Genomic DNA, 5,754 nt, shown 5'->3' with positions numbered 1-5,754 from the left:
CTGCTGGCCACCGTAAATGCAACACCAAGAAAGACAAGAGGTAGCACAACAAGATTTATTTTGTAGATAACATGTTGACCGAGTATCAGATGATTACGTTTGCAGACGTCTGTGACATGTGGTTCCTGCCAGAATCAGTAGCCACAGTAGCCGCCATTGTTGGAGATCACCGCTGCCACACGTCTCGGCATTGAGTCAAAGAGACGTTGGATGTGTTCCTTGGGTACAGCAGCCCAAGCAGCTTCCACACGTTGCCAAAGATCATCTGGTGTGGCAGCTGGGGATGTAATCTGGGTCACTCGTTGAGCAACCGTGGACCACATGTTTTCTATCGGCGAAAGATCCGGAGAGCGAGCCGGCCAGGGAAGCAATTCAATCTGGTTATTGACGAAGAACCTTTGGACAATGCGTGCCACGTGTGGTCGCGCATTATCCTGTTGAAATATGGCTGTGGCCGAGCCCTGAAGGTAAGGAAGGACAACTGGCTCCAGCACCTCGGATATGTAGCGCCGGCTATTTAAAGTACCGGCAATGCGTACTAGAGGCGTGCGAGAGTAATATCCAATACCGCCCCATACCATAATACCCGGTGCAAGACCAGTGTGGCGGTGCGTAATGCAGCTGTCCAGCATCCTCTGTCCACGGTGTCTCCACACTCGAATCCGACCATCGTGGTGCTGCAGACAGAAGCGTGCCTCGTCAGTAAAGACAACGTCATTCCATTCTGCCGTCCACATCCGTCTGTCATCACACCATTGGCGACGGAGACGTCTGTGGTTCTGCGTCAATGGTAGACGAAGCAATGGACCTCTTGCGGACAGACCACTCTGCTGTAAACGGCGTCGAATGGCACGCGCAGACACTGGATGATGCGTTACAGACGCAATGTGCTGTGCTATGGTTCGGGATGTCACTGAGCGATCCGTCACTGCCATGCGCACAATTTGCCTATCAGCACGTGCAGTGGTGCACCGAGGTGAATGCGATCGACCACATCGGTCCGTCGTACCCTCCTGCATCCAACGGTCACATATCCGCATTACAGTTGTTTGGTTTCGCCCAACACGACTAGCGATTTCTCTGTATGATAATCCACAATCTCGGTAAGCCACTATCCTTCGTCTGTCGAACTCGGATACTTGATCAAACGATGTTCGCTGTTGTCTACGAGGCATAACTGATCGTCTTGTGAAACAACCACAAGGTAAACACACGTGCCGAACGTACACTCGTCGAAATCGCCAAGCCTTAAATGGCGCTATGAGGTGGCGCCACAGGCGCGCGTGATGTGGGTCTGCGCTGAAATTCTAATCAGTTGCATATCTCATCGCTGCAAACCCATGGTGTAAATTTCACTTGATTCGGATGCTTCCTTCAGGGTGTTGCATTTACGGTGGCCAGCAGTGTATATTACTTCATTAAACTGAAATAACTGAGAAGGTGAAACTTCTACGCTTTTACTTACATTGCGTAATGCAACTGAACCTTCTAAAACTGCTGAGTGAAACTGAACTTACTATCACTGTGCTTGTCTTTATCATTTCAACACTGCCCTTCCAACAACCCTACCACAACAAAGGTAAAATTTAATTATGATTGTAGTGTTGCTGACGCTGCTAAATACTGCATTTTCGGGCAACAACAAAGTTACGTTCTGTGGCAGGGGTCATTAGAGCACAGTTAATAAAGCCATTTCATGAAATAGTGGATGAACTAGGCACCCATCTTTTCGTGTTTCCCACGCTGGTCTCGTTGTGAACTCATGGCTCAATCGTCGAAAATCTAGGTAGTGGTAATTCCAAGCTCGGATGCAAAGAGGCCTAGGTGTTATTCTGCGATATTCAAAAGTTTTGTACATGTGTTTCACAAACCATTCTTGAAGATTAAACTTTTGCAAGTTAAGACAATGGTGATGAAAAAAAGTAATCAGCACTCCGAATTTAAGTTACACTTCTTTTTTATTACTTTTGGTGCAATATCACGTAATTCACGAAACATCACTTCACAATATAAAACATACTTGAAAATATCTTCCTCACTGTTAAAGTTCGCATTTCATAAACTGACTACAATTTGCGTCTTTTCAACATGACGCCCAAGACTTGACTCTAATGACGGCTTACGCGCCCAAAAATCAGAGTTACAAGTACGTCAAAGATCATAGTGACAAAAGAAAGAATTCACATAAGAATAATATCATTGCAATATAAACATATCGATGTATCAAAGTGTCTCTACATTAATGAAATCAAATCTGAATGTTGTCACAGAAATATGTTAACTGTTCTACAGAAACACAGTAGAATATTGCTGGTATCGAGAGGTTGAGGTGTGGTGCCGTAATGCTTACGTAATTGAAGTACCATTACAACCTACAGAATTTTCCCTGACAAATACAGCTCAAACTTATTCTGTTCATTACTGACGTACAATATACAAGGATAACGCAATCTGACTGCTCAAATAATTAACACAAAAGAATGGCCCTGAGTTAGCAGAAATCCTAACAATAACCTACACTTTTTCATAACAATCTTACCTCAAAGAGAATCTTCATAACTCGAACTACAGCAATTGCAGCAACTACAGCCAGCTAAATAAAATGATTCAAACTACTGTAGGCTCTAACTACTAATACGCATTTGGTTAGCAAAGGAAAGATTTTGTTCCAGAGCAAGCAATGTATTTAGCAGATTTGACCTTGATCACGTGACATCCAGTTCGAAAACTTATATAATTGTCAATAATTCCATTATCCACATTTTACAATCCATGTTCAACTAGTATTAAATCTCCATGACGGGCACACGTCCAGACCGTCCGCTCGCGCTAACCCCTAACGTCCAACACTGCTAAGTATTAACTTCTAACCTCCGTCACTGCTGACTATTAACTTCCAACTGCCAGTCCGACCAGCCACAGAGTCTCTAATTGTCTGCGTTCTATAGTTTTGATTTGGGCGCGTATGACCTCACTTGTTTTTTGCGCCCTAAAACAAAAACAGACAGAGTCTCTAACAGACGGCGCACAACGCTGTCAGAGATATTAATGCAGTCCAAAGCGCTGCCAACATACAAACATATAAACAGGCTACTTAGAACTGGTGTCTGACTATCTCAGTGGTGTTTAAAAAATGGACAGTCGAGATCGCAATAACATATTTTATTTATTAACCGGTTTCGGCTTGCCACCTTCAGTAGTTTTTGACCCTTAAAGGATAGGAACAGCAAAGCTACAAACTGTACTATTACATATGGCCTTAAAATAAGATACAGAAAAGCTGTAGTAAAAGTTACAGACAGTATTATTGTACGCGCCGTTAGTGCACGAAAAATCCGAGAAGCCGCCGTCACGAGCCATAGGGGTAAACTCTGTAACCTTTCTCTATTTTTAACGCCACATACAATAATACTATTTGTAATTTTTACTACAGCTTTTTATCTTATTTTAAGACCATATGTAATAGTACAGTTTCTAACTTTGATGTTCCTACCCTTGCAGAGCAAAAAAAAATATGAAGATGTCTTGTACATAAGCCGAAACCGGTTAATAAAGAAATATTATCGCGATCTCGACTGTTCATTTTTAAAATATAGAATAAGGTTGCTGCTTTCCGTGGACTATGCTGTCAAACTTTATGATCTCAGTGGTGGTCCGCGTGGCTTCGGGCCACCGTCGCCAACTGTGGAACTCAGGTCGAGCAAGTGTTTCAGATTTCATTGTGGCACGTTTTTGTCTATCTGATCTCACAAGTTACTGAAACAAGACCAAAAATCATAATATATTAGCGCATTGTGCTTCAGTGGCTGTATATAAAACACTTGGAACCGCTGCTTGTCAGCAAGGCTTTGCGTCGACTACATTTCTTCCTAGCCAATGATTGCGCCACATGTTTTCTATTAATTACGTGATACCAAAAGAAATTTTCTTTTTACCTAAACTTTTACAAAGCTTGTGTGTGTGTGTGTGTGTGTGTGTGTGTGTGTGTGTGTTTGTGTACCGAAATGATGACACGCCTTCAAAATACCTGATCAAAAGCTGAAATATCTCTCATTTACAAGGTAAAGGTTTGCAATTCCTGCCCGGCCGTCCTGACTTACATCTTTGTCGGTTTCCACAAACTAGTTAAGAAAAATGTCTGTTTGATTTCACAGGAAGTACGCGTAGGATATTGTCTCCTATCTGTAAAATTACGATTATCGTACTAACACTGGAAAAGGACTTATAGTTCGTCGGGAAAAAATAAAAACTTTGAGCTTCACCGATGAAACTGTAATTGCCTCTCAGAGACGAAAAAGGACTTAGAACAGCGCTTAAGCGGATTGGATAGTCTCTTGAAAGCAGGATATAAAATGAATATCAACCAAATTAAAACAAGGGTGCCGGCCGCGGTGGCCGAGTGGTTCTAGGCGCTCCAGTCCAGAACCTCGCTGCTACTACGGTCACAGGTTCGAATCCTGCCTCGGGCATGGTTGTTTGTGATGTCGTTAGGTTTAAGTAGTTCTAAGTCTAGGGGACTGATGACCTCAGAAGTTGGGAGTCCCATAGTGCTCAGAGCCATTTGAACCATAAAACAAGGGTAATCGATGTAGTCGAATCACATGAGGCGATTGTATAGGAATTAGATAAGAAAATCAGGCACCAAAAGTAGTGGACGGTTTTTGCTATTTGGGCAGCAGAGTAATTGATGATGGCCGAAGTAGAGTCGACATAAAAAATAGACTCGCAAACCCAAGAATGCATTTCTAAAGTAGGGGAATCTGTTAACATCAACACATATAACTCAAGTCCTCGCCGCGCCGCTGTTTTCTGTCTGTACGTGGACGCTAAACTCAGGAACTGCTGTAAGCACTTTGACACAGTTTTCACCAACAGACAGGTCTGATTCACAAGAGAGTTTGTCCTTAGCGCCCGCTGATTCCCTCGCGTAGACTATATGGTCTGCACCGATTTTTTTTTTCTTCCGTCAAATTTTTACGTTGTTCACGAATTGCGACATATTCCAGACTTTTCACACTAAAGAAGGCGATAGAAGCACCATCTTTTCCGAATGTACTTCTGACCTAAAAGCGATTGTTGTAGCTGGAGTCAGAGGTCTTTGTCAGTCTCGCCTTTTGAGTTCTTGTGGTGGCATTTCCATAGAAACTTTCTGATGCGTATTTCTTGAGAAGTCAAATACTAGTTTAATGAATGAGATTTTCACTCAGCAGCGGAGTGTGAAAATCTCATTCTGGAAACATCCCCCAGACTGTGGCTAAGCCATGTCTCCGCAATATCCTTTCTTTCAGGAGTGCTAGTTCTGCAAGGTTCGCAGGAGAGCTTCTGTAAAGTTTGGAAGGTAGGAGACGAGGTACTGGCAGAAGTAGAGCTGTGAGGACGGGGCGTGAGTCGTGCTTGGGTAGCTCAGTTGGTAGAGCACTTGCCCGCGGAAGGCAAAGGTCCCGAGTTCGAGTCTCGGTCCGGCACATAGTTTTAATCTGCCAGCAAGTTTCATACTAGTTTAATATTTTTATGAAAATTTTCCATCCCCTATTTCACTCAACTAGGGGTTGAATTCCCAAAAACATTGAAACTTCTGTTTTTTTGTCATTATTATTTTTAACCGAGAAGTAAAATATCGATTCTCACATAGGTAGTTTTAAAAATTCTTAAGTAGTGCTTTAATAATGGTTTATTTTCGAAAAAGCTTCGACTTACTGTTCTACTTCCTTAAGGGTTGACTTTCCAAAAATGCTGAAGCACTTTTTTTCTGAC

The 5,754-nt window shown here is 42.7% G+C and overlaps 1 non-coding gene across 1 annotated transcript; it reads left to right on the top strand.

The window, feature by feature from the left end:
- Nucleotides 1-5,391: 5,391 nt before the first annotated feature.
- On the top strand, nucleotides 5,392-5,466 carry Trnap-cgg (transfer RNA proline (anticodon CGG)). Its single transcript has one exon. It is a non-coding gene; the product is annotated as a tRNA-Pro (tRNA).
- The last annotated feature ends 288 nt before the right edge of the window (nucleotides 5,467-5,754 follow it).

Source organism: Schistocerca nitens, chromosome 9, assembly GCF_023898315.1.
Source record: "Schistocerca nitens isolate TAMUIC-IGC-003100 chromosome 9, iqSchNite1.1, whole genome shotgun sequence".
In the NCBI taxonomy this organism is placed as follows: Eukaryota; Metazoa; Arthropoda; class Insecta; order Orthoptera; family Acrididae; genus Schistocerca; species Schistocerca nitens.
The sequence above is the reverse complement of the archived record's forward strand: the minus strand, read 5'-3'. Positions and strand labels throughout refer to the sequence as shown.